Source organism: Psammomys obesus, unplaced genomic scaffold (assembly GCF_907164565.1).
Source record: "Psammomys obesus unplaced genomic scaffold, mPsaObe1.curated_primary_1811, whole genome shotgun sequence".
Taxonomy (NCBI): Eukaryota; Metazoa; Chordata; class Mammalia; order Rodentia; family Muridae; genus Psammomys; species Psammomys obesus.
This window is the reverse complement of record NW_026587215.1, coordinates 3,557,851-3,569,730: the sequence shown is the minus strand read 5'-3', so window position 1 is coordinate 3,569,730 and position 11,880 is coordinate 3,557,851. Positions and strand designations below refer to the sequence as shown.

At 44.1% G+C, this 11,880-nt stretch overlaps 1 long non-coding RNA gene across 1 annotated transcript; it reads left to right on the top strand.

The window, feature by feature from the left end:
* Window positions 1-5,936: 5,936 nt before the first annotated feature.
* On the top strand, window positions 5,937-10,250 carry LOC129673348 (uncharacterized). The gene is made up of 3 exons (XR_008719649.1): window positions 5,937-6,187; window positions 7,477-7,878; window positions 10,055-10,250. It is a non-coding gene; the product is annotated as an uncharacterized LOC129673348 (long non-coding RNA).
* The last annotated feature ends 1,630 nt before the right edge of the window (window positions 10,251-11,880 follow it).

The following is an 11,880-nucleotide window of genomic DNA, read 5'->3' as shown; positions in this document are numbered from 1 at the left end:
AATAAATAAATAAATAAATAAATAAATAAATAAATAAATAAATAAATGTTTAAAAATCGGGTTTTTTGTTTACTGTTACAGGGTTTCTCTGTGTAGTCCTGGCTGTCCTGGAACTTGTTCTGTAGACCACATGGCGGCTCACCACCATTTATAATGTGATCTGATGCCGTCTTCTGCCATGCAGGTGTACATGGAGATAGAGCACTAAGATACATAAAAATTTAAAAAGTAATCTTAAAAAATATTTAAAATACAAAGGGGGTCAGTAGTGGCCCACACTTTTAGTCCCAGTGCTCAGGAGGTAGAGGCAGGCAGAGCTCTAAGTTTGAGGCCAGCCTGGTCTACAGAGTCAGTGCCAGGACAGCCAAGGCTACACAGAGAAACTCTGTCTCCAACAAAACAAAACAAAAAACAAAACAAAACAGCAATTCCTAGGCATGATTATACATTTTATTTTATTTTTATACTCAGTACTAGAAGGCAGAGGGAGGTGGATCTCTGTGAGTTTGAGACCAGCCTGTTCTACAAAGTGAGTTCTAGACTAGCCAAGGGGCTATATAGTGAAGCCCTTTTCCTACATAAATAAAAAGCCCCTGCAAAAGCGACAGGGTGGGCAGGCGTGGTGGCACACACCTTTAATCCCAGCACTGAGAGAGGCAGAGGCAGTCAGATCTCTGAGAGTTTGAGGCCAGCCTGGTCTACAAAATGAGTCCAAGACAGCCAAAGCTACACAGAGAGACCCTGTCTCAAAACAAGCAAACAAAAATTGACCACAGGCTGCCTACATCCTGGTCATTGGCAGTACAAAGGATGCTACAAAAAAAAAAAAAAAAAAAAAGTGATCCGAGGGTTCTCCTGGCTGTTCCAAACTCTGGCATTTTCCTCCACTTCTTTTGTTTCTTCCTGCTCCCCTAGCAATGTGGTGCCTTCCGGAAGCTGCGCAAAATCCAGGAACCTCGGCTACACTGTCAACCAGCTGAGCTCTGCCATGTGTGCTAGACAGCCCCTCCAGCTTCAAGAAGAGACTGGAACTTGGTGCTCCCAAGTAGGAGTGATGGTGCTTTCATGTGATCGACGGACTCACTGCGAGCGTCACCCAGGAGCTTGTAAGGGTCTCTCAGATGTTTGTGGATGCCAGGGGATCAGACAGTAGACAGTGAGGCCACCAGAAGGAGCATCACTTGGGCTGCTGCCTGCTCAGGGCATCACGGTACAGCTTTCTATTCTGCTCAGGAACTGGGGTACAGGTGTGGGAGACTTCAGCTCTGTCCAGGCCCGCAGCCACATATTTGTACCTGAAATGACTCTGTAGTAACAAAAGCTTTTTCTGTTGTTTTGGTTTTTTTTTTTTTTTTTTTTTTCAAGACAGGGTTTCTCTGTGTAGCCTTGGCTGGTTGTCCTGGACTCACTTTTTAGACCAGGCTGGCCTCAAACTCACAGCCTGCCTCTGCCTACCTGACCACTGGGATTAAAGGTGTGTACCACCACGCCCAGCATTACAAGAGATTTTGGCCACCTCACCAACCACTGCACAATAAACATTACAGCCGAGAAAAAAAAGTAAACATAAAAACAAAACACATACACACAGAAGGAAATTTCTTACCCTCCTTTGTTATGTTTTATAACACATTTGATTAATTCAGGCAGGGTCTCACTCAGAGATCTACCTGCCTCTATCTTCCCACTGCTGGGATTAAAGGTGTGTGCCACCAAGCCTGGCTTGCTTGCTTGCCTGTTGCTTTTTGATAGGGTTTCTCTATGGAATCCTGGCTGTCCTGAACCTGGCTGTGTAGACAGGCTGGCCTCAAACTCAGGGGAATCCTTCCATCTGTGCCTTCCAAGTGCTGGGATTAAAGGTGTGTAGCAGAGAGTATTTATTTATTTACCCTGTCTCAGAAAAACAAAACAAAATAACAGAAAGAAAGAGAGAGAGAGAGAGAGCATGAGAGAAAGGAAGGAAGGAAGGAAGGAAGGAAGGAAGGAAGGAAGGAAGGAAGAAAACCTTATTTAAAGCCATTTGTCTACCAAGTTTGGTCTCCTAATCCATTGCCTAACGTGTCCTGGGGACGTCCAGAAGTCAAATCTGAGTAGCACAGGAGTTGATGATCTTATGTAGTTTTCTTGTATTTATATGTATGATATGTGTGTCATAGTGTCGTATGCAGGCTCATAAGCGTGGGCAAACGTGTTCTGGATCATGTAGTGGCCCGAAACTGACATCAGGTGTCTTCTTTGAATATCCTCCACCTTATCCACTGAAGTCTTTGCACTGAGTCCAGAGCGTGAGGAGGCAGCTACCCGGCCTAGGCAGCGCACTCTGGGGATCCCATCTCCACCTCTGGAGTACTAGGACTACAAACAGCCTTGCCTTGGCATTTTCATCGGTTCTGGGGATCCAAACTCTGGTTCTCACCATTTCAGGGCAAGTGCTGTTCCTGCTGAGCCATCCTGCCATCTAGATGTGATTTATTAAGAGAAAATCCAGCCAGGCAGTATAGTGGCACACACCTGTAATCCCAGCACTCGGGCAGGCAGAGGCAGGTGGATTTCTGTGAGTTTGAGGCCAGCCTGGTCTACAGCCTGGTCTCCTGAGTCCAGGACAGCCAGGGTTACACAGAGATACCCTGGAGTGGGGGGGGGGGGGGAGAAAGAGAGAAAATTCAAGAAAGGAAAAATGTCTCAAAAGGGAAATGAACATTTGAATATGTAAAGTTCTTGCCAGATGTCCAAGTGATTAAGTACCGTAAACCAAAACTGGGTGCAAGGTAGGAGGAGAGAAGAGGAGTGTTCTGAGTTGAAAACTGTGACTTAAACAGCATTAGCATATCAACTGGGCCTGAAGCCAAAGAAAGAAACCAAACTCAGAGGAAAGTGGAGCCAAGAGAGTTTTGGGTTTGTTTATTTTGTTTCTTTTCGAGACAGGGTTTCCTTTTGTTTTGTTTGGGGACAGGGTTTCTCTGTGTAGCCTTGGCTATCCTGGAACTCACTCTGTAGACCAGGCTCACCTGGAACTCACAGAAACCTACCTGCCTCTGCCTCCTGAGCGCCAGGAATAACGGTGTGTGCCACCATGACCTGGCCTTGGGATAGTTTTTTTAAGCAAATGGCTTTTAGAATATAAACTAGTGCTCCTAGGAGATATGACTCTAGCAGCAACCTGCAAGTTGGGTTGGAAAACCAGATGAGGAGAAACCCCAGCTGTTGAGTACGGCTTTGAATTTCTTTAACCCCAGCCCTCCAGAGGCCGAGGGCAGGTGGCAGAGGACAGGTGGATCTCTGGATCTCTATAAAATTGGAGGCCAATCTGGTCTCTGTGTTGGGAGGGGGTGTGTTCCAAGTCGGCCAGGACCACATAGTGAGACCTAGTCATTAAAAAGGAAGGAAGGGAGAACTTAGGGAGGTGAGGAGGAGGAAGGAGAAAGGAAAGGGCACCAATGCTTGCTTTCTGGTCTGCCAGGTATCACCAAACATTATGTGCCAGGGTCTGCCTTGCTAACTAACCTTCATCCTCAGCGTGAGTGGAATGATTCATGATTCACACACCTTTGGATGTGTCTGTGACGTAAGGTCCAGAGAGGACAACCTAAGAAGGGGAGGACTCACCCGGAAGGAGAGCAGCACCACACCCTGGTGGTGCAGATGGAGCAATCATAGTCCTTCCCGCCTCCCTTTCCTCTCTCCGCTCTTCCTTGGCCTCCACCTCTCCCTCCTTCTCCCTCCCCTCCTTTCCCCTCATATTCTTTTCTCCTCTGCTCCCCCCTCCTCCCCACCTCCCAGGACGGAGATTATGTGGCCTGCTCAGCTTTACAACACCCTCCCCAAAACAATGATTGAAACCAGGAGGCAAAGTCAGTCTTTGTTTCTTGGAGTCCCTTGACTTCCAGGCAGCTCACCACAGCTCTGAAATGACACAAGCAAAACCCAGGGAGCACGGAGACAAACCAGATCAACCAGATCCTATCCTTGCTCTCATGGGATTCAGGAGCCAGGGTTAGAGAGCACCTAGTAAGTGAGCCAGTACTGTAGCATGGGGCCTGGCAGGATTTCTCAGTGGGTAAAGAACTAGACTTTTTTTTTTGTTAACTGGACCCCAGCTAGAGCAATCTGGGAGAGGGAATGTCAGCTGAGAAAATGCCTCCCCAGGCAAGCCCGTGGAGCATTTTGATTAATTATTGATGTGATCCAGCCCACTGTTCGGGGAGCCTGGGTTGTATAAGAAAACAAACCAGCCTGGTGTGGTAGGCTTACGTTTTTAATCCCAGCACTCCAGAGGCAAAGGCAGGTGGATCTCTGTGAGTTCAAGGCCAGCCTGGTCGACATAGAGACTTACCAGACAGCCAAAGCTGTCCAGAGAAAACCTGTCTCATCTCAGAAAAACCTAAGGAAGAAAAGAAAAGAAAAAAGAAAGAAAGAGCAAACCAGGAGGATCAAGCCATTAAGCAGACCTCCATGCTCTCTGTTTCAGTCCCGGCCTCCAGGTCCTGCTCTGAGTTTCTGCCCTGACTTCCCTTCATGAAGAACTGTGAGCTACAAGGTGAAGTAAACTCTTTCCTCCCCAGAGTGTTCTCGGCCATGGTCTTTTCCTAACTAAGATCCCATGCAAGCCGGAAACTCTGAGTTCAATCCCCGGAAATGACTTCAAGGTAAAAGGACAGAACTGAGTTGGGCGTGGTGGGGCACACCTGTGATACTAGCAGAGGAAAGAGGATCTCTGTGAGTTCAAGACCAACCTGGGTCTACAAAGCAGGCCCAGGACAGCCAAGGCTACACAGAGAAACCCTGTCTAAAAAAAGAAAGGGGAGAAGTGATACAGAGTTGCTCCCTGCTCTCCACACATACGTCATGGTATAGATGCCACCCCTCCACGGCCTACATACATGATAACAACGAAACAGAAAAGAAGGTAGGTTGGGTACAGGGTACTTGGGAAGCAGGGCATTGGGAGGGGTCTAAGGAACTAGCAGGGATAGTTCCCTTAACGGAGGGACAATTAGTGCCAGAGAACATTGACAGAGCATTGGAGGCAGAGGGGCAGCACGGGGAAATGTGGAAATGATAAGCTTAGGAATTATAAGAGTTCGGTAGGAGGCCGTGGGTACTCGTGTGGAGGAAGAAAATAGAGCCGGACCTGATAACACAGGCTTAACCCCAGGGCTTGCAAGACAGAAGAAGGGCAGATCTTTGTGTCCGTGAGGCTAGCCTAGGCTACTTGGTGAGACCCTGTCTTAAAAAAAAAAAATTAAAAAGTTACAGTTAAACATACCCAGCATTTAGGGCATTTCTGGGTTCTGGGGAGCCCAGCTGCCAGTCCTCAAGCTGGCAGAGCAAATACTTCAACCATTGAACTTTCTCTCCAGCTTCTTCCCTTTTGTAGTTTTGAGACAGGGTCTCAATAGGTAACCCAGGAGAGCTGGGAGGTGTGACGTGCGCCTTTAATTCCAGCACTTGGGAGGCAGAGGCAGGTGGATCTCTGTGAATCTGAGGCCAGCCTGGTCTACAGAGTGAGTTCCAGGACAGTGAGGGCTATACAGAGAAACCCCACCTGTAAGAACAAAAACAAAACATTTCAAGAGAGCCTGCAAAGCATGTGGATCCTGCCTCAGCTTCCCAGTTGCCGAAGTTATAGACCTGAGCACCACACCTAGATTTCAAACTCCTGATTCCGAGGGTCAGGAATAGGCCTGTGCCACCACACCCATACCACCTGTGCTCTTAGACAGTTAGGCAAGGTAGAGCTCATGGCGTGAATCTGGCCACCTAGAGCAGGTACATTTCTATTTCAGGTCCTTAAATTGCTGTCTCCAGGGAGAAATAACAGTGTAAGGATCTAGGAACGGAGTCAGAGAAAGTAAACAGAGACCTGGGAAAGGAAAAGTGAAACCCATTCTCAGTAACATCAGCTAACCTTTGATTCCTGCATATGTGGAAGCAGTTCCAGGAAACAGACATTGTGAAGACCTGGGCTACCTGACACTAGCCAGGAATTCCGGGAATTCCAGCTCCTGGGGACGCAGAGGCTGTGCACTCCGTGCCTGGGTTTATTGTTTTTTAAAAGGACGTCTTTATGTAGCCTGCTTGCCCTTTCAACTCATGATCCTCATTTCTCAGCCTCTCAAGAACTTAGACTATATGGGTTTTGCCACTGATGGAAAGAAGGTTCTCCATGTTGCAACAGGAAATGAAGGTAACCTGGCAAGGCAATTTCTTATTAAAAAAAAAAAAGGGGGGGGGAGGCATGAAAAGCCATTCCCAGCGGTCAAGCACACTGGGTAGCAGTTTCATTTAGGTTTTTGTTGTTGTTGTTGTTTTGAGACATGGTGTCTCTGTGTGGCCCTGGCTGTCCTAGAAAACTCTCTCAGTGGACTGGGCTGGTCTTGAATTCACAGAGATCCCCCTGCCTCTGCCTTCCTGAGCGCTGGGACTAAAGGTGTTGGCCACCACTGGCTGGCTTCATTTAGAAACTGTATCCTATCCATTGGTAGGAGCTTGATCTCACAATCTTTCTTCCCCAAATAGCTAATCAATGTGAAGGGGAGGATCGTGATAGTTGATGTGTTAGGCAAAGAGGCACCGTGAAAGATAGGAGAGGTTTATAGAATATTGGTTATTGGCAGGCTAGCTACCTTTCATACGAAAGAAACTTTTCACCATACACACACACTACATATACATATATGTGTGTGTGTGTGTGTATGTTTGCACATATATATGTATATATATGTATGTATATTTGAGACAGAGTGTCTCTGTGTAGCCCTGCTGTCCTGGAAGGCCCTATGTAGTCAAGTAGACAGTGGCTTTGAATTCACAGAGATCCTGTTCATCTCTGTTTCCTCGGTACCAGAATAAAGGCGTGTGTACCACCGTGGCCAGGCTCACACCACTATGCTGGACAGTAAGGGCTATAGTAAGAGACCCTGTCTCAAAACAAACAAACAAACAAGAATAAAAACAAAATTATTTTCCACAACGTCCAGGCCTGAGGAGATACCTTCAATATCTTTGCCTTCGTATTCACTGATACATTAACATAGAAAAGTTTATTCAGGATTCAGGTGATCAGTATCAATTTATTTCTGACATATGTTGGAATAATGGCTCCCAAAAGATTACTATGTCCTGAGGGTACGTATCTGTAATCCTATCCCTTGGGATGCCATGCAGAAGCAGTGTTAGTTCAAACCAGCCTAGATTACATCACCAGCTCAAACCCTCAAAAAAAAAAAAAAAAAATCAATGCCCTAATCCATAAACTATATTAATATATTATACTAACATATATATTAACATATATACAATTGTGTAGACTTAGATTTTTCATCAAACCTACTTTATTTAGTGTTCTTAAACACTCTTCCCTCCCTTCTAACACCTCGGCCTTAGATAGGAGATTAGTAGGGAAAAGGGCTCTAGACCTCGATATCTACTTCCTGCTGCTTAGGGTCAATGGATCTTTCCAAACTCACTTTTCAGGATACTAGCAGTCCAGTCCAAAGGCCCACACTAAGCACCAACAGGATTCAGAAGATCAGGACAAGTCAGCAAAAGCCACAAGACTCAGTGGATTGCCCTGAGAAGTCCTCTGGAATGTCTTTTTCTGTGAAGTCAAGTGTTGAAGCATGAAGATCAGTGCAGTGATGTCCATCAAAAAGCAATGCCTCGCTGTGTGCAGGCCTCTCTATATCTCCTCTCCTCGGAGTCCGCCCATGGATGCTCTCAGCTGGCCAAACCGCACCCCTTACACGTGAGAGTTCACAGCAAAACAACGTGCCGGTCTCTAGCAAAACAGCTTTCAGCAAAACATCACATGACAAAACTGAGTCTTCAAGGAAACCAACAACTTCCACTTCACAACTATATTACTATATAACATATGTAATTGTGTTAATATGTCATACATAACTGCGTTAATAATTAATATAGTATATTAATGTATCTCTATAGTATATATTAATATACAGCCATTAAAACTGTATTAACACATAATATAGCAACTACATTAATATATTAATATATTAATTATATATAAATATATTTATATAAATATATTTATATAAATATATTTATATAATATAAATAGAAATGTTTATATTTTATATATTTATTTAAATAAATATATTTATATAATTATTTTAATATATTATTAATATATTAATATATTAATGCACTAATATATTATTTATATAATCAATATATTAATGCTTGATATATTATATATTGATACAGTTACTTATGGCTGTATGTTACATATTAATATAGTTATGTATAAATAAAGTTAGATAATATATGTTGACATGGACTATATATTGACATATAAATATATATAGTATTCACATATATACTATATAACTATATATATGAAATAACTGTATTAATATATATAAACATATATATATATATATATATATATGATTTTTTAAATGTAATTAAGGGTGTCACAGTGAGATTATCCTGATATAACGACAAGGTCTACAAGAGGAAAAGAAGACAGCAGTTTGAAGCCAGGCATCATGACACACTCCTGTCATTCTTTTATTTCCCCCCAAGACAGGGCTTCTCTGTGTAGCCGTGGCTGTCCTGGACTTGCTTTTGTAGAGGAGGCTAGCCCCGAATTCACAGAAATCTGCCTGCCTCTGCCTCCCGAGTCCTGGTATTAAAGGCATGTGTCATTCCTTTGGGAAGCTAAGGAAAACCCAGCCCAAGTTTAAGGCCAGGGTAAGCTACTTCAGTGTGTTCTAGATCAGTCTCAGGTCTGCAATTAAATTGTCTCAAAGAAAAAATAATCCTAATAGAATTGGGAGATATCTGTAGAGGAATTTTAATTCAGAACATGGCTGCTCTGACAAGAGGTCACATCTAAAGACCTTCTAGGTCTGTGTAATCTGGCTGAAATACACACACCTTTAATCCAGAAGACAGAGGCAAGCAAATCTCTGAGTTCAAGGCCAGCCTGGTATAGAGCAAGTTTCAGGGAAAGAAAAGCTTAGGTCCAGGCATGGTGGTACATGCCTTTAATCCTAGTACTCAGGAGACAGAGCCATGCCGATCTCTTGAGTTCTAAATTTGAGAGGCAGTGAAGTGGAGTTTTTAGCAGTTCAGTTTGTGTAATTCAGAGGCAGTTTTTACCAATAGAGTTTTACAGAGACAGGCTGAAGACATGGGTAAAGACAGAACAAGGCAGAGAACAAGAAGGAGCCAGAAGATTAGAACATATTGACAAAGTCAGTATGAGGCCAAGATGAGCAGTTTAGAAGCTGGGAGAAGCCAGTTTGAATCCGTCATCTAGGAGAAGAGTTTGAGCCAGAACAGCTGAGTTGAACCAGTCAGCCAGAGTTCAGAATGAACTAGAATGGGTGAGTTTATTCAGCAGTAAATCTCAGAGGCTGAAAGCATTCTAGGCTTAGATTAGATTGTATGAGGCTAGAAGCTTCCAGGACTAGGCCTAGGTTAGCAGACAGAGTCCCCAAGCCTCCAAGAGGACAGTTACCTCAGAAGAATAAACGTTATGTTATCAGATAGCCTACTGGAACATGCTTGCTATGTAAACATAAGGACCTCAGCTCAGCTCTCCAGCACCCACATAAAAGCCAGGTGAGGCAGCATGTACCTGTTATCCCAACACTGGGGGTACAAAGGCAGATTCTGGGGCTCACTGGGCAGTCAGCGTAGCTGAAACTGAAAGGTCTAGATCCATAGTTCTTTTTTTTTAATATTTATTTATTTATTACTTATGCAATGTGTGTTAGCATGTACACCTGCACGCCAGAAGAGGAAACCAGATTTCATGTTTAGATGGTTGTGAGCCACCATGTGATTGCTAGGAATTGAACTCAGGACCTTTGGGAAGAGCAATCAGTGCTCTTATCCTCTGAGCCATCTCTCCAGCCCTAGATCCATAGTTCTTAACCTTACTGATACTAAGACCCTTCAGTACAGTATTGAATGCTGTGGTGACCCCAACCAGAAAATTATTTTCATTGCTACTTCATAACGGTGATTTTGATAATGTTATGAATTGTAATGTAAGCATACATGTTTTGGGTGTTCTCAGGCAACCCCTGTGAAAAGGTCACTCGAACCCTACGGGGGTTATGACCCACAGTTTGAGAACCATGGCTCCTGATTCAGTGAAAGATGCTCTCTCAGCAAACAGAGAGCAACCCAAGAAACCTGAAGTCCACCTCTGACCTCCATACATGAGCATGCACAGGTAAGCAATACCTTCTACACACAAACACACACACACACACACACGTAAAAAATAAATAAGAGCTGGGCATGAAGGCACACACCCATAATCGAGGCAGAAGACTGAGGATCAGGAGTTTATGGTCATCTTTGGTTAGAGAATGGCTTGGAGGCTGTGTTGGGCTGCATAAAGCCCTGTCTCAAAACCAACCAATAAAAACTAGTGATGGAGGCTCATACCTGAATTCCTAGCACTGAATTTCAGGTCAGAGAAGAACTACATAGTTAGACTGCATCAAAAGTCTAAATATGGAGGCTAGCAGTCAAGAGCCCTGGCTGTTCTTCCAGAAGACCCAGGTTTGATTTTTTTTTTTTTTTTTTTTTTTTTTTTAGCACCCACCCGGCAAGGGACAACCATCTGTAACTCTACTTCCACAGGATTGGGCGCCTTCTTCTGGTGTGCAAAAACAACAGGCATGTAAATGGTGCATGGCCATCCGTGCAGGCAAATGCTTATATACATGAAAATAAAATCTAAACAGGGCCAGCACAGGAGCATACACCTTTGATTTCAGCGCCTGAGAGGCAGAGGCAAGCTGTGAATTCAAAGCCAGCCTGGTTTACATAGAGAGTTCCAGGCAAGTGAGGAGATCCCTGCTTCAAAAAGCAGACAAGCCGGGTAGCAGTGGCTCACACCTTCAGTCCCAGCACTTGGGAGGCAGAGGCGGGTGTTCTCTGAGTTCCAGGGCAGCCTGGTGTACAGAGTGAGTTCCTGGACAGCCGGGCTACACAGAGAAACCCTGCCTTGAGGAAAAAAATCAACCAACCAACAACCAAAACCGAGCAGGAACTAGAAGGAAGGCTAATTGGTTAAGAGCATTTGCTCCTTTTGCAGCATGGCCACGTTTGGCTTCCAGCACCCTCACCAGTTAGCTCACAACTGCCTGTAACTCCAGCTCCAAGTGACATGGTGGAATTCTGTAGATTTCCACAGGCACCCACACCAACCCACCACCCAAATAATGAAATAAATCTTAAAAAAAAAAAAACAAACAAAAAACAGATAATAATAAGTGTTAGAGATATGGGGAAGACGGGTTTCCCTAGAGTGAATGGTAGAAATAGAAAATGTCTATATATTTTATGGTATATTTCTATGGAAAAGAGTTTAGCAGTTCTACCCAAAAAATTATGATGGTTATGCAAATAAATATATTTTTTTAAAAAAAGGAAAGCTGAAGCAGGACAAAACCAAAGCTGAGCCTGGTTGTACAGGTTTATAATCAAGCTGCTGGACATGCTGAGGCAAGGGGATGATGAGCCCTTTCCAGGCTACAGATGGCTGTCGCTGAGTTCAAGTGGGAGTGGTGGTACACGCCTATTATCTGGTACACGCCTATTATCTGGGCGCTTGGCAGGGGGGGTGGGTAAAGGCAGGGGCAGGAAAAGTTAAGGGTCACCCTGGTTTATATACTGATTTTCGTGCCTGCCTTGATTATACAAAATCCTGTCCCAAAAAAAATGAGGTGAGAGAAGAGGGCATTCCTAAAGAACACGTGTTAGATAATCTTACTCCTGTAGAATGTCCAGAATAGACTAAGGAATATAGGCAGAAGGCAGATTAATGATTGTAAGGGTATGTAGAAATTGGGCTGTCACAGGGAGTGAGTGAAGAAAATGTTTATATTT